The sequence below is a fragment of the Leopardus geoffroyi genome, chromosome B1 (assembly GCF_018350155.1).
Source record: "Leopardus geoffroyi isolate Oge1 chromosome B1, O.geoffroyi_Oge1_pat1.0, whole genome shotgun sequence".
NCBI lineage: Eukaryota > Metazoa > Chordata > Mammalia > Carnivora > Felidae > Leopardus > Leopardus geoffroyi.
This window is the reverse complement of record NC_059327.1, coordinates 15,616,208-15,637,958: the sequence shown is the minus strand read 5'-3', so window position 1 is coordinate 15,637,958 and position 21,751 is coordinate 15,616,208.

The following is a 21,751-nucleotide window of genomic DNA, read 5'->3' as shown; positions in this document are numbered from 1 at the left end:
TGTGTGTAACGCACAGGGAGGTGAACTCTGACCACAGTGATATTTTGTGCATTGACACTGTTCCAGCTCAAACACATCTTCAGGCCACAGGCACCGAAGTCATGAATTTATATCAATCTGTCATCTCTGAACAACTTAAAAAAAATTGGGGGGACACTTGGGTCGCTCAGTCATTTGAGAGTCGGACTTCGGCCCGGGTCGTGATCTCACGGTTTGTGAGTTCGAGCCTCTCATTGGGCTTGCTGCTGTCAGCACAGATCCGGCTTTGGATCCCCTGTCTCTCTCTCTCTCTCTCTCTCTCTCTCTCTCTCTCTCCTCCCCTTCTTGTGCTCTCTTTCTCTCTCAAAAATAAACAAGAACAATTTAAAAAATTTAAAACAAGTTTCAGTCTCCCAGAGATCCATCATTTGGATGTTAATAGTGAAGAGAAATTGTAATTTCAAACGCCTGCCTTACAAGTTTGGGCTCTGTTTTTTGTTTTCACACGGTTACGCTGGGGACACCGGGGCAATCAGCATTGCACTAAGGAGAAAGGATGATTTCTTCTTTTTTCAGGGGAGGGTTATCCAGTCTTTTTGATGAGAAATCTCTCTAGTGGATGTCTCTGCGCTTTGTGAAGAGCAATTTATGAGAAGCCAGAAGAGTCTACACTCCCAGAAAGAAAGACCACAGCGGAGACCCCAGGAACAGCAGAACTTCTACAGACACATCACGCGCTACGTCTTCACAGCCATTGTTGCTCTTGCTTGTTTTAGGAAGTTACAAAAACATTTCAAACTCACAGACTAATAAGAGAATGCTAGAGCAAACACTTGTTGCCCTACTCCCCAGACTCAACAGATGTTAACATTCTGCCCTATTTGCTTCAGCTCTTTGATCATATTTTCAGATGTGACCAACACCGCCTTTGTCTCTCTCCCTGATCACACCCCTGCTGTGTCTCCCCAAGGTGATTCTGAAGATAACTGTAGATTTCAAGGAAACTTTGCTTCACTCTCTTTGTCTCCATAATGTGCCTGGTGGAATCAAAGTATCGGCCCGGTGTTGTACAGATATGGGCCACGTGTATGAGCGCTCACCCACGTGCACACGGAGCAGAGGGTGAAGATCGTTCATGAAAAGGTTAACAGTTGGTGTTTGGCCGAATTTGGGATGTTTCTTCTTTGCACTTTTATGAATTGTCACATGTTCTTATTGATCATATGCTTAAGTGATGATGAAGTAATAAGAAATAAATAATGATAAAAATGTTATGAAATAATAACACCTTTTACCATTTTCAAGTATCACATTGTAAGGAAAAGTATGCCAAGGCTCTTTCTAACTCCTCTAAGACTACCGGAAGCCTACCTGTAGCTACTCTTCATGGCAGCTTCCTCTGCCAGAGGGTGTAAATCAGGAAGAAAACAATCAGCCATTGATGCTCAAAGGGGTATCAGACTAGCTCCCAGGAGATGAACATCATCATCATCATTTTTTTTTTAAGGTAGGCTTCATGCCCAGTGTGGAAGCCCAACGTGGGGCTTGAACTCACGACCCCGCGATCAAGACCTGAGCTGAGATCAACAGTCTTAACCAGCTGAGCCACCCAGGTGCCCCAGATGAACATCATTACCGAGATTGTATATATCAGCAAATAGGATGAGTCACTAAACCTGCATCTGGTGATAAATATCCAGACATTTTTAAGAATAGAGCTGGGGCAGAGGAGAAAATCTCAGAAAAGTGTTAAGGAACTGGAAGATATTGATAAGAAGAAATGCCAAGATCTGGTATCTCCGATGACACCTTATGAGTGAGGACTGTTCTAAGTTCGCTGAGAGGACAGTCTCTGATAAATGTGAATGAGGCGAGGTAGTCGGCTTTTCCACGGAAGCAGGGAGGAGGCCTGTCCAACAGAGCTGCCAGCCTAATGTCACCTTTACGCAAAGCTAAAAAGGCCACCCCCAGCCCCTGGGTGGACACAGCTCTTTGCAGGACACAGCACTTAGAGTGCAGGCTGGTGTCAGCCCCTGTTTCCCCCTTTTTCCTGGTGCCTTTGTACAATGCCAGTGTGTGCAGCTGTACACGGTCTCCAAGGCCAGCCTCTTCTATGCTCCTTCAGCGTCATTCCCTCTTTTCTCTGGTTCCGTGGAAATGGCCTCTCACTTCAGAAGATAGGTCTGGCACTTGGGTGGGAGCCCTGAGGAAAGCAGGCTTTGGACTGTTTTCACAGCCTGCTTTGGTTCTGATCAGACTTGGTGAAAGGAAATTCTTCAAGCTGAGTCTTGCTCACTCAAGCTCTGCTTAGTGGTAGGGTGGAATCTTTTGCTTGTTAGAAGCGTCCGTTTGCTGTGTCTCATGCTCTTTGCCTTCATCTTCCCTCAGAATCCCTTGAAAATGGGTGGTCTAGAGCAGGGTTAGGATATTCTTATTTCTCATATCATTCCTTAGTCATAACCCAACACCTCAACATTTGTCATCGCGAGCACCCATTTAGACAGAACTCACCGAAGGAACTCAACAGAAGGAGTATCTCATCTGCTCTTAAAGCGAACGATAAAATGTCCTTGGCCTGGTGGGGCAGAGTAAAAGGCAATGTGCTGACCCATCCCTACTGGGGAACCAAGGGGGAGGATGAGTGGGAAAGATCCTGAGCTCCTTCTAGAGGCCAACTGGGCCTCCATTCTCTTCCTCTAAACGTACAGGTCCTCTTCTGGATCTCATTCCCCTAGTAACAAGAGTGGTAAGCATGTCCATGGGCCAAACTCCGGCCTGACCAGCAGAGTCTCACTCTGTACAGGCTTCTCACCTCTTGGTAGGGTAGTTAACAAGCAGGGAAAGAAGGACTGGGGTAACCATTGGGTTTGTTACTCAGCTGGTGGTCGGAATAGTACTTAGTGTATGAGAAAAGCCTGCCAGAGGCCATTTCTTCTTTTTAAAAAAAATTTTTTTTAACGTTTATTTATTACTGAGAGACAGACACAGAGTGTGAGCAGGGGAGGGGTAGAGGGAGGGAGAGACACAGAATCCAAAGTAGGCTCCAGACTCTGAGCTGTCAGCACAGAGCCCGATGCAGGGTTTGAACTCACGAACTGTGAGATCATGACCTGAGCCAAAGCCTATCACCCAACCAACTGAGCCACCCAGACGCCCCTGCCAGAGGCCATTTCTATCAGATATATTATCAGTCAACTGAGCTGGATGACAGGAGATAGCTATCCATGTGGTAAGTGAGGACCATATTACACTTGTCAATTCCAGGACTGCTGTTCCTTCTTGGGAGTTTACTACTTGTTTTGTTGTTCTTGTAGATGCTGCTATTAAGTGAATTTCTGTCACCAAGGAACTTTTTGTGGTGTTTATCTGTGATTCCTCAAGATAACTATATTTGGAAGTTTCTGGTGAATTTTAATTGTCTTATGTAACCTAAATAAAAGTTGGAAGTGAGTTCTGAGTTTCCTCTTGCTGCGGTTGGATTAAATTAGTATTTAGGAAACAAAGCTTCCTGTAGTCTTTTCTTTTTTCTTCCCAGATTTATTTAAGATAATTAAAAATCTGGTTTCCAAACACTGGCAGGCAGTAGAGATAGGATTTGAATATGTAGATGAAGTGAACTTAAGGGGGCTCATGCTGGAAAACACGTACATCCCTTTAAAGAGGTAAGAAGACTTATATTGTTTAAAGAGGCTTTTTTTAAGGTCATACAGTTGCACTGACCTTTTTTCCTGAGGTTTCATTTCCTTTCTGAATGTATACTTTTACTCAAGAATACATTATAATCGAGTTTCAGAGAAAAATTGATAATCTAAAGAAAAGCGGTCATAATTCATTATGCGTGATCCAGGCATGCTTTCATTTGATGGAGTTTATTGGAAGCATCCGCTTTATTATGAGCAACTTGCTTTTCTGTAAGCCCTTGAAATAGCGTGAAGACATACACAACTCAATGGCATGAAACTGAGCTGGGCTGTATCTCTATACATATATTTACCCTCGTTCCTTCCAAGATGAGATCTCTCGTTGTTCCAGTAGTCATACCACTCAAAATATTGTATCTGAAGCTTTGGTATTCATCCTGAAATAACACGAGGAGAGATCCCTACTCTTTGGGAAACACCGGTCGCAAACCAAGACAAGACTCTGAACCTCACACAGTTTGTAAGACATTCTGGCCACTCACCAAAATCTGACCATTTTCCCCATGCCAAAATTAGCCCCCCTAGAAGAGGTGATAGCTCCTTCAAGATGTGTTCTAAGACATGCAGCTGTGCTCCAGACGTACTTGTCGGTAGAATACGAACAGAGCTAGGACGTCACATCCCTGGTGAGCCGAGTGGCCTCAGCCTCTGGGCACCACTGTCTGGAGCCTCACGGCTCCTTTGGCTGTGAGGCCAAGGAATGAAAGGAAAGCTGTTGATGACGAAACATTGATTCTGGTCTCCCAGCCAAGCCTCAGAGGGTATCATGGCAAGGAGTACGGGAGTCACTTGTTAGATTTCTCCCAAATAGGAAATCCTCTCCTGTTCGTATCTGTCACATCACTCCTGCCCTCACAAGAGTGACTCTAACCCCATCCCTACAACTCAGTATGTAGCTCCTGGTTCCCCTCACTCTTTCCAATGAATAAGGGCTGTATTTAGTATGTTCTTTCACTCTCCTGTTATTTACAACCCATTTTTTTTGGACACAATTTAAGCCCCCCTGCCAAAGAATTTTACTGAATATTTAAGAAACATGTTTAGAAAATTCAAGCATCATTGTTTTTAAGCCAGCCGCCTACTAAATTTTGACACATAAGAAAGATGCTTAAGGGTCTAGGGCGGTGATAGGGTCTTGGGCATCCAGGGGGACATTGGCTTGTTAGGTAAGTAAGGACAGTCAAAGTTGGATTTGTAGGTCTGGCTTAAGTGTTAGTTTGTATCAGTATTTTATAATGAAATTGATTTTGGTCATTTTCACCTCTCATTAGAAGACATTTTATTTTTGTTGCTTCCTTTTCGCCTTCTGCTTTGCTCTTGGTACTGTTCAGTTTATACTTAAAGCAATGTTACTTTTTGGAGGGGGAAGGGTGGCTGGTAACAGCTGACTTAAAAACCTCATGAGCTCCCCCTGCTGTTTCCCAGATGACAATACAAGCCCCATTTAGTTTTAAATCCCAGCAGCAAGTAAGTGAAACAATTGAAGAGAACCCCTTCTGGTTTTGCTTGATCTACGTGGCAGAAAAATGCTTTTTAACTTTCTCCTAAAAGTTCACAAAGTCAGAAAGAAGTGGAAGGCTCTTTTAGCATTTTTTCCAGGCTCTCTCTCAAGCTAGGAAGCAGGTCTGTACCACTTTTGAAAAACTGCCGATGAAGAAATGTATAGTGAAGTCACATCACATTTGCAATGGACAGATTAAACCTGAGAGATGTGTTTTTAGTCACTTCATTTTTGATCTGTAAAGGTTTGGGGGGGAAATGGTTTTCAAATAAGCCATTGACAATAGTTTCTGCTGTGTTTAATTTTTTCCCCAACATTTCTTGAAACTTAAGTTTTTCTTTAAATGTATGCACCTTAATTTAGTGTGCCTTTTCAAACAAAAGATAATTAAATAGCACACAGAAGTCACATTTATTAATATTTTTCATATAAATAAGTTAATAGGGTACCATAGTGTATCACAAGTTATAAAACATCAGAAAATATGTGTTCCTCAGACTACAAATATACATATCGGAACACCTGCCAGTGTTCCATAGGATGGTGAGTGAAATAGGTTTCTGCCTTTGTGTAATATATAGTCTATAGCAGGAGGCATTCATAGAATAACAGTTCAGATAAAAACATAAATAAAACTTGTGAGAGGCGCCGGGTGGCTCACTCAGTCTGTTAAGCGTCCGACTCTTGATTTCAGCTCAGGTCATGAGCTCGTAGTTCATGAGCTCGCACCCATGCATCAGGCTCTGTGCTGATGGTGCAGAGCCTGCTTGGGATTCTCTCCTTCTCCCTCCCCCCCCACCCCCCCCCCCCCGCTCCTCCCCTGCTCACGTGCTCTCTCTCTCTCTCTGTCTCAAAACAATTAAAAAAAACAAACTCGTGAGTGATTTGTTGGATATGACACCCAAAGCAAGGCAACAAAAGGAAACATAGATAATTTGGACTTTATCAAAATTTAAAACTTTTGCGGGGCGCCTGTGTGGCGCAGTCGGTTAAGCGTCCGACTTCAGCCAGGTCACGATCTCGCGGTCCGTGAGTTCGAGCCCCGCGTCAGGCTCTGGGCTGATGGCTCAGAGCCTGGAGCCTGTTTCCGATTCTGTGTCTCCCTCTCTCCCTGCCCCTCCCCCGTTCATGCTCTGTCTCTCTCTTTCCCAAAAATAAATAAACGTTGAAAAAAAAAAATTAAAAAAAAAAAATTTAAAACTTTTGTGCCTGAAAGGACACTGTCTGTAACAGAGTGAGACAACAGCCCAAAGAATGGGAGAAAATATTTGCAAATCACATATCTGATGAAAGGTTAATATCCAGAATATATAAATAACTCCCACAACTCAACAACAAAAAGCCAACCCAATTAAAAAAATAGGCAAAGAACCTGAATAGACCTTGCTCCAAAGATACGCAAGTGGACAATAAACATACGAAAAGATGCTCAACTTTTATCATTTGAGAAATGCACAATACGATACCAGCTCACACCCTTTAGGACGGCTGCTGTCAAACCAGAGAATAACAAGTGTGGGTGAGGATGGGGAGAAATTGGAAACTTCGTGTGTCGCTTGTGGGCATATAACGTGGTGCGGTCGTTGCGGAAAACAGTTATGTGGTTCCTTATAAAATTAAGAACAGAATTACCATATGCCCTAGCCGTTCCCCTTCTGGGCATATACCCAGGAGAACTGAAAGAAGGCTTGGACAGATGTTTGTACCCCCATGTTCGTAGCAGCATTATTTACAGTAGCCAAAAGGTGGGGGCCACCCAGGTGTCCATCAACAGATGGATGGATAAACAAAATGTGATCTATACATATAATGGAATATTATTTCGCCTTAAAGAAGAAGGGCATCCTGACACATGCTAGAATGCAGATGAACCTCAAGACATTATTGGTTAAGTGCAATAAGCCAGACACCAAAGGACAAACGTCGACTGGTTCCACTTACATGAGACGCCTATAGGAGTCACATTCACACAGAGAGTAGAAGGGCGGGTGCCGGGGAGCAGGAGGAGGGAGGAATGGGGAGTTATTAGAGGGGACGGAGTTTCAGGAAGCGAGGACAAAAAGGTTCTGCAGATGGCTGGTTAGGGACAGTTGCCCAACAGTGTGAATGTACTAAATGCTATGGAACCATACACTTGAAAACGGTGAAACTGGTTAATTTTAGGTTGTATATGTGTTGACCACATTTTAAAATAATTATGATGAGTAGTTTGAAAGAGAGAAAAGCAACAGCCTTCCCCTAGTGGGTTTTTTAGTGGATAAGTGAGTGGCACCTGACAGGGAAAGCGTGAGAGTGAGGGAGAGAGTGTGCGAGGGCCCCAGGCCGAGGAGGACGGCCACTTAGAGGAACCGAGGGAAGACCCGGCAGGTGGGCAGCACAGGGAGGCCCGTGGGGAGAGCAGGGATGAGGAGGTGGGAGGGGTGGACAGGAGTCTGGAACCCACCTCCGGGCTGCGGTGGGGAGTTTGGAGTTCACTGCAGCAGCGAGAGGTGATTGAAGTCACTGGTGGGGAAGGAAAGGAAAACACGATCTAAACTCCACGTAAACCGGCCGCTCAGACTGCCGTGTGGAGAATGGGTTTGGAGGAGCTGAAAGTGTAGCCTGGATGTCCAGTTAGGCCACGCAGTGTTGTTGATGAGAAACAGTGGCTTGGACTGCAGAGTGTCACGGGCCGTGCGGACAAGTGGAAAAATGTAAGCCTTTGGCGAAGGACTGTGTGTAGAGGCGAGAGAGGAAAGTGCCGAGGCCGACTCCCGAGTTAAATGCTGTGTCATTGGCATGTGAGGCCGGGATGGCATGTGACTCAATCTGATCTGAAAAATAGGATCTGTTTATTCTACCTCTGGAGAAATCCACTGCTGAGGCAGTTTTAATTCTTCAAAAAACAGTGCTCCATAAACTTTGGTTATTAGCACGACCGTCGTAAGCCATCCATTACCGTGATCAGACTTCATTTCTGACCAGCTGGCTCGTAGGATATGCTGATGACAGTGATCGGGTAACCATCCTGTTGTTTTGAATGCCTCTGGGACGCAAGTGCATTCGGAAGATAAAAAGTGACGTAAAGGTATGTTTCAGAATTTTCAGTGAGGTCCCTGGAACAGTTTCAAACTTACATTTTTTTTTTTTTTTAACATCTATTAGTTTTTGAGAGAGAGGCAGAGCATGAGCAGGGTAGGGGCAGAGAGAGAGGGAGGCACAGAATCCGAAGCAGGCTCCAGGCTCCGAGCTGTCAGCACAGAGCCCGACACGGGGCTCGAACCCATGAACTGTAAGATCATGACCTGAGCCGAAGTCGGACACTCAACGGACTGAGCCACCTGGAATAGTTTAAAACTTTAAAGCCAGGGGCACCTGGGTGGCTCACCTCGGGCTCTGTGCTGAGAGCTCAGAGCCTGGAGCCTGCTTCGGATTCTGGGACTCCCTCTCTCTCTGCCCCTCCCCTGCTCAAGCTCTGTCTCGCTCTCTCTCAAAAATAAATAAACGTTAACAAAATAAAATAAAACTTTAAAGTCATTTTCCCCCCTTCAGTATGATTGAAAGACATATTTGGGAAACAAGTGTGGAAAAGACAAGTATGTTGGAGTGGAGGAGGAGAGAATGTGTCCATTCCGTGAAGCTTCGTGGGTGTCCTGTCAGTGAATACAGTCAGCAGGCCAGGCCAGCCTCCGCCCAAAGCAGTGAGAGACTAGTGGCTTCCCTCTGCGTCAGAGATGCTGATCAGGGCAGCGAACTCTTCGGGCCAAAAGGGGGATGTGCGAGGACACGGTGAGCGTCTTCCCGACGGACAGCCGGACAGCCGAGAGCAGAGCAGACAGGCAGAGCTGGGAACAAGTCTGAGGGAGCCCAAGGTGAAATGCAGGATTTACTAATAGTTCATTCCGGTTTAATAAAAATGGAGTGCTTCGTTTTGTCAAAGGAATCCAACCTGAGTCTGATCTAGCCTCTGGATCCAGCTGCAGGCTAGGAAACGCAAGAGGAACGTGTTGAGCGGGGCACGAGTTGACCAGCAGCAAAATCCAGCCTCTGCAAGACCCAAATGGCAATATCATCTTTATTATTTGACCATGCCAAATGGCATGGGCCTCCCAACAGATAAATTGTAAGGAAATGAACCGGGACGGAGGGGAGAGTCTACAGATTAAAGAAGATTTAGAAGATATATCAAATCTTGTTTAGACGAGCAAGACAAAAACGAAACTATTTTACTGTCCAGGGATGCGCGTTTGGGTGATAAAGCTGTTTTTAAATATCCAAGCAGGGGCGCCTGGGTGGCTCAGTCGGTTAAGCGTCCGACTTCAGCTCAGGTCACGATCTCACACTCCGTGAGTTCGAGCCCCGCGTCAGGCTCTGGGCTGATGGCTCAGAGCCTGGAGCCTGCTTCCAGTTCTGTGTCTCCCTCTCTCTCTGCCCCTCCCCCGTTCATGCTCTGTCTCTCTCTGTCTCAAAAATAAATAAACGTTAAAAAAAAAAAATTAAAAAAAAAAATATCCAAGCAAGTGGTTGCTGTGGAAGTCAGGACAGTGGCTACGTGGTTGGGGATCCAGGGCTCGGGACCGGGCTGAGGCGACACGGAGATGGCCGGGTTCTGTTTCTTGACCTGCGGGGTAGTTGAGAGTGTCCGCCTTAAAATACATCAAACCAATAGTTGTTTCATGTGGTTTCCTGCGTCTTTAATTTCACAATGAAAGATTTTAAAAGGTGTTTAGTTCTTATGAAGCATTTTGTTATCGTTAGTCTCTTCCCTAACATTGGCAATGCCGTCACCGGCCCGGCAGTCAATCCGGCCGCGTTTCCCTCCAGCTTTATTCTTGTGCGCAGGGAATTCACGCTCCCCGAACCACTGTCATTCGTGCCCGGCATTGCCTGCACAGGGCTCTGTTTCAGTGGCCGCTTTATTGGGTTGCTTCCACTGCTGTAGCTAATGCTTGTCACGTGTTGTGCCAGTTTGGAAATTGGGGTTAGTTTAATAAAGATGATGATGTTTTTAATTTGATAGTATGTTTTAATAGGAACAGTAGGAGACTCCGTGTGGTGTTGCATTCTTGCTCTATTCTGCTTAACAAGAAATGAGCCTAATCTTAGGGCGTAAGCTATGGGCTTCCATTGGTCGTTTAAAGACCTTTCTTGAGCCCCTAGGCTGTGCTATAACCTCTACTACATTCCGGTGCTAAAGAGAGGAATATAATCTGTTGCCCATTCATTCATTCATTCATTCATTCATTCATTCTAGTGCCCTTTTTATCTTCTTTTGATGTTTGTTTATTTTTGAGAGAGATAGGGTAGGGGGAGGGCAGAGAGAGAGAGAGAGAGAAAGAATCCCAAGCAGGCTCTACACTGTCAGCACAGAGCTCGATGTGGGGTTCAAACTCACGAACTGTGAGATCATGACCTGAGCTGAAATCAAGAGTTGGACACTAAACCGACTGAGCCACCCGTGTGTCCCTAATCTAGTGCCCTTTTAAAAGGCTCAGAAACAAGGGGGCCTGGGTGGCTCGGTCAGTTAAGCTCCTGGCTCTTGGTTTTGGCTCAGGTCATGATCTCATGGGTTTGTGGGTTCAAACCCCGCACTGGGCTCTGTGCTGGCAGTGCAGAGCCTGCTTGGGATTCTCTCGCTCTCCCTCCCTCTGTCCCTCCCCTACTCATGCTGTCTCTGTCTCTCTCAAAATAAATAAAAAAGGCTCAGAAACAATCAGCTGTCAAAATAATGCGGAATCCTAAAACTTGAGTAAACTGATATTGGGTTTCAACTCTGTAGAGAGAAATCTCGTGTAAATGCTACGAACACAGGTCCCCCCATCTCCATTCTTGCACTGAAGACTCAGTCCACACAGAAATCGGAGTGATCTTTGTATTTAAAAAATTCTTTTTATTGAAGTATAGTTGACACGATGTTACATTAGTTTCAGGTATACGACATAGTGATTCATCAACTCTTTATGTTATGCTGTGCTCGCCACGGCATACCTACCATCTGTCACCATACAAGGCTACTACAGTTCGGCCGACTGTATTGCCTGTGCTGTAGCTCTCGTCCCATCTGTGTTCCAGAACTGGAAGCCTGTGCCTTCCACTCCCCTTCACCCATTTTGCCCTTCCCCTCCCCCCTGCTCTGGCAACCACCAGGCTATAGAGTGATCTTTTTAAAAATTTTTTTTAACGTTTATTTATTTTTGAGACAGAGAGAGACAGAGTATGAACAGGGGAGGGGCAGAGAGAGAGGGAGACACAGAATCTGAAACAGGCTCCAGGCTCTGAGCTGTCAGCACAGAGCCCGACGTGGGGCTCGAACTCACGGACCGCGAGATCATGACCTGAGCCGAAGTCAGACGCTCAACCGACCAAGCCACCCAGGCGCCCCATAGAGTGATCTTTTTAAAAGACATATCTGGTCAAATCTTAAAGCAATTCACCAGTCATCTGGGCAACCATGAATTCCTTAAAAGTTCCTCTTTCATGCTTCTGAGCCTTCATACAAGATGTCTTTTCTACCTGAAACCCTCTTCCTTTACTTCCCCAACTCACTTCCTATTCTTCCTTCAGGCATCAGCTGAAATTCCCCTTTCTCTGTCCCATTTGGACCAGTTGGGAGCCTCTGCTGGGGACACTGCCCCCACCAGCACCCCACATGTTCCTTTTTAGCATTTATCACACTTTAGTTGTTTGCCTGATTTCTTCTATTAGGCTATATAGCTTAATGATGGCTATCGGGCCATCGCTTGCCTTACTCCCCATTTCCTCAATCCCTGGCGTAGGCACCTAACAGGTATTGTGAAATGAACGACTGACTGGGGCTTTGGCAGGTGGAGTGAGTAACACACAGAAGGGCCTAATGAGAGGGGGAGGTAGGGAGGCGGGGCTTCAGGGGAAGCCATCCAGAAGAGCAGGTGAAGCCATCTCCAAGGGGAGGCTGCAGTTCAGCAGGGAAAGAGGGGAGCTTGGGAGTTTGGGGGTGGTGGTGGAACCACTTTCTAGAAGAAAGGGGCAAGGGCGTTTGCAAAGGCAGGAGAGGGCTTGGCAAGTTCAGGGAGTTTCAAGCAGTTTGGAAGCCAGAATGGTAACAGGTAGAACAGGCAAGCTGTTTAGCCCCAGTGGCCCTTACTACTTAGAAAGACGTGATTTACCAGAAGGATGTTGTCCAGAGACAGCATCACACATCCCATTGGAGGGGCAGCCCACAGGATGCGGTTTCTGATTCCTGTCTCAGGTGCAGTATTTATGGGATGATCTCAGGAAGAAGTTTCAAGAACTTGGTCCCTCTCTCACCGGATTTATCAGCAAGGCAGATTTTAAGGTGATTTTGGCTGGCCCTGTGCAAACCACCTGAATGATTATGAGTGCAAAATGCTGGGAAGGACATGTGATACTACAGGAGACAGAAGATGAGTCTGATCTAGAGAGAACGAAGTACTAGGTATATGTTTATATCTACTCATAAAAGAGTGTATCCTTAAAAAAATTCTTTTTAATGTTGCTTTTTATTTTTGAGAGAGAGAGAGAGAGAGAGAGAGAGAGAGAGAGAGAGAGAGAAAGAGACTAAGCACGAGCAGGGGAGGGGCAGAGAGAGAGGGAGACACAGAATCCGAAGCCGGCTCCAGGCTCTGAGCTGTCAGCACAGAGCCCAACGCGGGGCTCGAACTCATGAACCATGAGACCACGACCTGAGCCCAAGTCGGACGCTTAACCAACTGAGCCACCCAGGCACCCCAAGAATGTACCATTTTTTTAAATAAAGAGAATTGGGGGTGCCTGGCTGACTCACAGGAGCATATGACTCTTGATGTCGGGGTCGTGAGTTCGAGCCCTACATTGGGTGTGTAGATTACTTAAATGAATAAACTTAAAAAAATTTTTTTTTAAGATAAAGAGAATTGTAAAATGACTTAGTTTATGTGTATGCAGGGACTATCTTTTAAAGGATACATAAATAATTGGTAACAGTGACTGCTTCCCAGGAGAAGCACTGGATGGCTGGGGGCAGAGGTCGGAAGGAGACTGACTTTTCACTGTTTACCCTTTTGTACTTTTAATGTTTTATATCATAGAAGCATATTGGCTATTTAAAAACTTATTTTAAAATTAGTGTGTGCATAGTAAGTTTTTAAGGAAATGTATAAAAAATGTTAGTGCTTATAACTGGATGGTGGGATTATAGGTGTTTTTGTGTCCTCTTTTATACTTTTGGATGTGTTTATAGCCTTCTGCAATGAGCATATGTTGCTTTTGTAATTAGGTTGTTTTAAGTCTATTTGTTTATTTTGAGAGGGGGGTAGGGACAGAGAGAGAAGGAGAGAGAACCCCAAGCAGGCTCTGCAGTGTCAGTGCAGAGCCCCAGGTAGGGCTCGAACTCACAAACTGTGAGATCATGACTTGAACGGAAATCAAGAGCCAGATGCTTAAGTGACTGAGCCACTCAGGCGCCTCTGTAATTCGTCTTTTAACGGGAGGTTATTTTTTTCAACCTGGATTTTAGAGACTTTAGGACATCCAACTGCCTGGTTTTGAGGCCCCAGAGAACCACAACTGGACACAAGAAGAGTATTCTTGAACTTAGATCCAAACCAGACTGTTCTAAGAAAGTGTGAAAGTGTTCCTGATTGTGGCAGCTGTTGCACGGAAGAAAGAGCTCTGGGCTGGGGAGCAAACATATGATGGTTCAAATCCCAGCTCGGCCACAAAAGAGACTTTGTGTGACTTAGGACAGACTCTCTGAGTTAGCCTTCATCTGAAACTGGAGGGTGATGTGACCTCCCACAGAGGTTACCGTGGAGATGGAGTAGAGCGCCCAGCACTGTTCCAGGCAGGGAACCTTGCAGGGACCGCAAGGAGTGCCTTTGGGGGATTGGGCCATCTCTTAATTTTCCTCAGCTCAGCTAAGGCCTCCCCAGTGGGCGTGTTTGCAGCTTTAAGACAAATCCCCTCGCCCTACTCTGTCCCCCAGCTGCTCTGAACTCCATTTAGAACCTTCTGTGTCTGATACCTAGCAAGTCCTAAAATAAAAACCTCTTCCTTTCTTCCATTCTAGATGTCTTCTCTGATGCAGAGAGGAAAACACTAAGACTGGCTCAAGAGAAAAGAGACAATGAATTGACACGACGAAGTTCTTGTTTTTGTTTTCTCGAAAATTCAATACCACGCACACACGCAGTCGGTTAAGCGTCCGACTCTTGATTTTGGCTCAGGTCATGATTTTGTGGGATTGAGCCCCACTGTGGGCTCCACACTGACAGCATGCAGCATGCTTGGGTTTCTCTCTCTCTTCTCTATCTCTGCCCCTCCCCACCCCTCAAAAATAAACATTGTTTAGATATTCAATATTTTTAATAGGTTATCAATTTCAAAGGAAATTGTTTTAGTCTATATAACAATCTCATGCATATTTCAGCCATAATAGCTAAATTACTGGATACAGACCATTGTCCAGGCACTGCTCTATTAACTATTCCCCCATTTCCTCTGTAGGGTAGGTACCGTCATTCCATTTAACTAGGGAACTGAAGCACAGAGCTGTTAAATCATTTGTTCAAGGTTATACAGCTAGAAAATGGCGGAGCCAGGGGGCGCCTGGGTGGCTCAGTCTTTTGAGCGTCTGACTCTTGATTTCAGCTCAGGTCATGATCTCAGGGTCACGGGATTGAGTGAGCCCAGCATCAGGCTCTGTGCTCAGCATGGCAGTTGCTTAAGATTCTTTCTCTCCCTCTCTTTGCCCCTCTCCCCCTCTCGTGCGCTCTCTCTCTCTCTCTCTCTCTTAAAAAGAAAAGAAAAAGAAAACAAAAAACAAAAAAACAAGCATTTTAGCTCCAGAGCCCAAGTTCTTAATCACCGTGCCTTACGAGACTTTTCTTTGCCTCTGAAATGTGGCTATGGCGACATAGCCCACCCGGCGTGAAAGAGAGCTCTGTGGTCCTGAGCAATGAAAGAAGTCCGCGTGCCTGATGTTGAGTGTGGGACAGTGTCAGGCAATGAGGCCTGGGAAGTATGCAGGGCCCACGGTAGGAGGACCTGACAGGGGCTTGGACTTCATCCTAAGAGCACTGGGCAGGCACTGAACAATTCTAAACACGGGCATTTTGGATTTGTGTTTTAGAAAGAAATCACTCCGGCTGCCATGTTGACAGTGAATTAGAGGAAGCAGACATGGAAGCTGGGAGAATTGGTGGGAAGAACTGAAGGGGGACATTGGCAGGCTGGTCTCTGGCTGTGGCAGTGGAGATAGCAATGAACGGATTCAAGAGGTAGCAGGTAAAACCAAGCCGATGTGACGACGGTGTGGATGTGGAGCTGAGAAGGGAGAGAGGCCGGCCGAGGCATAGCGGTGACTCAGCGGGAGACAGACTGTGAGTCTACCTGGAGGCCGGGAGAGCTGAGAGTAAAACCCAAGCACTTTCCCTTCTGTTGCCTAGGACACCTTTGCCTAGATTCAGGAAGGCAGAAGAGACCTTCAGGATAACTGGATCCTACCCTGTAAGAGAAAAAGTTGGTGATCAGGGCAGGACGGCGTGGGTAGAGGAAGAAAGGAAGGGAGAAAACATTGAAGTCTTGATATATTTATATATTCTGGGGCGAAAGAGTTGATTCGTCCAGTGGCCTTCTCTCCTGTAGCTCCAGGGTGACTGGAAGACCCCCCAGAGGGCTTTTGCAGAAGCTGGAAGCTGGATGTTGGTAGTAGTGTCTCCCTTTCCCTCCCAGAACTCGGATCAGTACCGATGCTCTCCAGCTTCCTCCTTAATGAAGATGAGGTTCACCGTGTCCCGTCAAAGTATGACCAGATGTTAGATGAGAAAACAGACGAAGGATCTTTCCTGGAAGAAGTTTGCAAACCACAGCACACACCTTGTGTCCAGAGACCCCCATCAGGTACAACATAAATTCGTCCTATATTCTCTTTCTCCACATCACTTTGTTATTACTCACAGGACTGTCCTCACAGGAGGTCCTTCCACGCTTGTTGGGAATCACCATTTCCAAGCATCCATCACCCTCCAAAGCATATTCAGCTTTCCTGCCGTCTGTCTAATTCGTAATTGAAGAGATTCGAAAATGTGGTCTCACTGACAAATAAATGTAATTTTCATACCAAGAAAGCAGATAACACAATCCTACTTTCAGTGGCTTTCAAATTGTTAAAATTTGTCTTTCAACTTTTAGTTGCGTTCTAAGAAATGTTTCGGTCCATTTTGTCCCTCCAAGATGAACGATCCAGCAATGATATGCGGCCTCCCTTCAGCACGTAGGTCTGGGCCGTCATCAGCCAGGGCCCAGGGGCAGAACAGGTATGATTCAGTTCTGAGTTGACAAAACCCATGTTGTTCTTGCCCTTTTGGCTGAGCCGTAATGTAATTCGGACGAGGTTCAATTGTGTTCGTGTCTGCCTCTTTCCTGGATGTCAGAGGAGGAAGCCTTTATGAGATCAGCGACCCTTCACGCTTTCACACATGTATTGCTTGTGGCTTCCAGCCAGAATATGCGTTTGCAAATGAGCCTCCCTCCAACTTGACCTTTTCCAGACCAACTCCTCTAAGTGCCCAGAGTAGGCTCCCCCAGATTCCCCCCCAAGTTTTGCTGAGGCTGGATGGGTTGCAGTCATAGCTCTTCTCCCCATGGCTACCCACCAGCAGGTTTTCCTCTAGCAATTTTTCTTTCTTCACGAAGTACACCTGACGTCGTATTTGGAAAGAGCAACGGGGCTAGGTCATAGTTTTATATTCTTTTTTTTTTTTTATTAAAAAAAAATTTTTTTTTCAACGTTTATTTATCTTTTGGGGGACAGAGAGAGACAGAGCATGAACGGGGGAGGGGCAGAGAGAGAGGGAGACACAGAATCGGAAACAGGCTCCAGGCTCTGAGCCATCAGCCCAGAGCCCGACACGGGGCTCGAACTCCCGGACCGCGAGATCGTGACCTGGCTGAAGTCGGACGCTTAACCGACTGCGCCACCCAGGCGCCCCTCATAGTTTTATATTCTGACACAAATATAAGCTAGAGATCACGTTGATGTGAAAAATGAAGCCCTGGTGTTATTGAGTAGAAACTCCACTATTTTATTGTGGAACATCTCGACTGACGGATCTGTAAGGAAACAGTGATAGAAGGGGCTGACTTTCGTTTTGTGAAACATTGCAAAAGGTCCCTTAGAAATATTGTATTTAAGGGGCGCCTGGGTGGCGCAGTCGGTTAAGCGTCCGACTTCAGCCAGGTCACGATCTCGCGGTCCGTGAGTTCGAGCCCCGCGTCAGGCTCTGGGCTGATGGCTCAGAGCCTGGAGCCTGTTTCTGATTCTGTGTCTCCCTCTCTCTCTGCCCCTCCCCCGTTCATGCTCTGTCTCTCTCTGTCCCAAAAATAAATAAACGTTGAAAAAAAAAAAATTAAAAAAAAAAGAAATATTGTATTTAAAGGGTTTTATTGGGCGCCTTGGTGGCTCAGTAGGTTTCGTGTCCGACTTCGGCTCAGGTCATGATCTCACGGTTTGTGGGTTTGAGCCTCGTGTCAGGCTCTGTGCTGACACCCTGGAGTCTGGAGCCTGCTTTAGCTTCTCTGTCTCCCTCTCTCTCTGCCTTTCCCTGCTCTCTCTCTCTCTCAAAAATAAGTAAACATTAAAAAAATTAAAAATAAAAAAATAAATATTTTATCATAATTGTAAAGTTTTAACTAATAATTTTTATGGACTCTTGCTTTTAAACTACACATAATAAGGGAGGCCATTTGGGAATAGAGAAAATTAAAAAGTGCTCAGGTTCCCAGTTCTCTTGAGGTCCTTTCCTCTCTAGCTCAGCCCAGAGTTCCTGTGCTGTTCGCCACCCCATCTCCTATGGCTTCGGTGACTTTCCTGTTGGGCATAATGCCGCCTACTGCCTCTCTTCTGCTTTGCTCTAGCTGTCCCCACTGTACACAGGGTTTGTCAAAGACTATACGGGACAGACTGGCAGACCTTCATAACGGTTGCTCCTTATCTTCCAAGCCAACCAGAAAGAGCTGGCTCCCTCAAATTCTAACCTTGCCCTTCTCTTCAGTGGTGGCTCTTTCCTCTGGCCCCAGTTTGCCCCCACCATGGGCACACCTGTGTACCCAAGCAGATATCCTGTGCATACATGCACCGCTTGATGCACGCAGGCATCTGTGTGTACTGCCTTCCTGGGTGCACACACACAGGCCCCCAGGTTCTGGGGTTTTGGAGTATCTGATAAACTAGTCATTTTTTTTTTTCTCCACGCTGTGCTCAGAATCATTTGAGATGTAGATACAGGTGTCAGATGGAGATAAAAATGTCTATTTTGCTACCGATTAGAGGATGTGCCTTCTGTGGGTAGAGAAGGTGAATAGGGGGCTTGCAACCCTTGACCTTAAAAGTAAACTTATCCAGAAAAAGTGCAGGAAGAGTGAGAATCTGCCAGCCAGCTTAGTAGGGACGCTTGCTTGCTTCCTGTGGAAAGGTTGGCAGGAGGGAAGGGGCTTCAGGAGCAGGGCTGGGCCCGCCTCCTGAGCACTACCATCCGTATAGCTGCAGAGCAGGAAGGGAGCACCAGCAGTGTTGAAGGGATCACTCCTGCGATACCCCTCCTCGCTGGGGGCCCCACACAGGCCCATTCGTACGCCAGGCCACTGACACATGGAGAAGCACATAGCAGAAGCCAAGCAATCCGAAAAGTGGGGAGAATCAGGACTGAAGGGCAAGCGAGAAAGGGAGTGAGAACTTGAGACAGGGTCACTCTAGAGCCTTTATCCACATCAGGGGGTGAGTCTGGGGCCAGAAGCGGAGCAGATGGGTGATGGAGAGGACAGGTGAAAGGCTTTCATGGGAAAAAGGGAGGAAATGCTGAGAAAAAAGAAAAGAGGAAAGTGTGCTTAAAGAATACTGAATTCATTTATTTGTTTCCCCCACATTCCAAGAAGAGTTTGCAAGGGCCAAGAGTTGTATGTTAACGGGCGTCGATGTGTAATTGGAAGGAGCACGTGGGAAGGTGGGTACAAGAGGGGTTGCAGAAGAACATCAGGTCAGCCTTCTGTATGTGGAGGAGTGTGAGATGGCATTTCAAGGTTATCAGGGGGGCTCTGCTACCAGCCATGACCTGGAGAGGGGCTCCCGGCCCCCAAATTGACCATGGGCTGGAATTAGAGCTCCCTAGCCCCACTTGCCCTAAATGGGGAATTTTGCCTTGTTCCAGAGCAAGCCTTGGGACTTAATTTTGGGGGGGGGGTTTAAGATTCTTTTTTAGTGATTGCCTTGACATTTTGCTTTTTACTTTGAAGAGGATCTGACTCTTTGGGAGAAAGGAGGGAGTAGTAGATCATTATTATTATTATAGCTAGCGTTTATTGAACATTCACTATGGGCCAGACACTGTCTAGAGTGCTTTGAATGTACCAATTCACTTCCTCGTCGTAGCAACCCACATGAAGTTATGCGCTTTTAATCTATTTTATAGATCATGAAACAGACACAGAGAGGCTTATCAATTTGCCTGAGGGCACACAGCTAGTGAGCAGAACAGCTGGAATGCAAATCCAGGTAGTTTGGCTCCAGAAGCCAAAAGAGGTGGCAGAAAAGAGGGCAGAGTCTGGCTCAGCCCCATCTTGGCTCTTTCTCATGCGAAAGGAGCAGAACCCTCCTAAGACTAGTCCCGAAATCAAATTCGAATCCTGGATTTGGGGTCTGCATTTAGCTGGGCCCTCAGAGAGAGTTAACTGCCTTCACCAAACAGGCCAAGCGGCGTCTCTTTCTGCCAGAGCACCAGGTAGAATTTCTAGGCAAAGGCGGAGCCATTGCCGTGTCTGACAACTCTCAGAATGTGTGCAGAGTACTTCGCCTCTGCTGCAGTGAGTGGGCGGGGGCCTGAGGGCCGGAAACAAGGGGTCCAGCCAAGATAGAGAATTCCAAGAGGCTCAGCACCGTCAGGGGGTTCGTTTCGTGATTCCACAAAAATGTTTACTGAGCACCTACTGAATGCCCCCCCCCCCCCCCCCCCCCCCCCCGTCGCCTCCTTTTCCTTGGTGCGTTACTGTATGCAGACACCCGTTACCAGGTTCCTCGCAATTCCAAGCCTTCCTTGCCTGGTAGCTCGCAGCCCAGACCGGAGGGCCCCCACTGACACATGGACTGTGTTCAATAACGCTTGGAAGCACAAGTGAGCTCTGTATTACCACCCTTTCGGCAGGGGCGGCTGGAGCGCCTGGGAGCCCCTAGTTCTAGCCCTACAGAGCCACGGGGACCGACCCAAAGCGCCAGCCATCAGCTTTGTTCCTCAAGCCTCTGGAGAAAACCTTTGATTTCATGGGGATGATTATTTTTATTCTTGCCCACTCAAGGATGAAGCCCAAGAAACAAGAGGTTGCCCTTTTCAGAGGTATCACAATGGGTCACCTCCAGCCAAACCCACTGTTTTTTGTTTTTTGTTATTTCTGGGTTTGGTTGAGCCTCTCTTGGAAACCATTACTATACAACTTACTTAAAAGAAAGAGTGGAAGGATTGGGCATAAGAGACTCAGACAGAGGCGGGGGAGGTGGGGGGCTTGGGACAGGGAGGCTGGGAGTAATGTGTTGTCAGAGAAAGTGCAGGACAGGACACATTAAAGTCACAATCTGATCTGAATCAATTCCATTTTGTAGTGACATTTTTTTAAATCTTTTGCAAAGTCTGACTATTCCAAGTTTGACTTTTGGCCAAGCCTGGAGAATTGGAACTTTGGATGAAGGTTTCAGAAAAAGACACAACACACACACACACACACACACACACACACACACACAGAAAGGGGGAGGAAGAGAATGGGGAGGGAGACTTTTATCCTAAAGTCATTGTAAATCCAAAGCAGGGTTTTATCCTCCACAGTTAAATGAGAAGGAAAAAAAAATCAAGAATACCAACATTTGAGGTACAAAGACTGTCATGGGCCAGTGGAAGTTTGCAAAATTATATGTAAATGACCAAAGTTTTTACTGTGGTGGCCCTGTGCATTCCCAAAGCTAATCCCAAAGAGAAAATCTACTTAGTAAAAGAAAGTTTTGTCTAATTTGGTTAACAGTTGAGAAGTGACAAAAATGCTGAATATATTAATAATTTATATTTCCAGGGTAACACTATATCTTTAATGCTTCACTGCCAAAGGGAATTCAGATTGGCTTAATGCTCAGAGAAAAAAAGCCTGAAAGGCCTTCTTCATATTCTGTATCCAGCGCTGATGAAAATGGGTGTAAGACATGTGTTCCGATAATAGGCACCATGCATTCTCTCATTTCTGCATAATTTGTTTTTATCCCATACTGTGCAATGTATATTTGTTATCCGGAAGGCTTCCCGACCTGACACTTGCTTTCATGTTCTAACTATATCAGTTCATGAGGCAGGAGGTATTTGTTGGGGTCTCACATTTTGGATAAGTACTGTAGTGACATGTAGTGTAAGGGCTAGAACTTCTTACTTGCAAGACCTTTTCTAAGGTTTACAGAATCCCCCTGCCCCTTGCATGCACGTTTAAGGTTCACTTAATGGGCAACGCAACGAACTGGGTTTTATCTTTGTTTTCTGCACCGTCTCTGTACAATCAAGTGTGATGGTTTACAAATTCCAGGTCA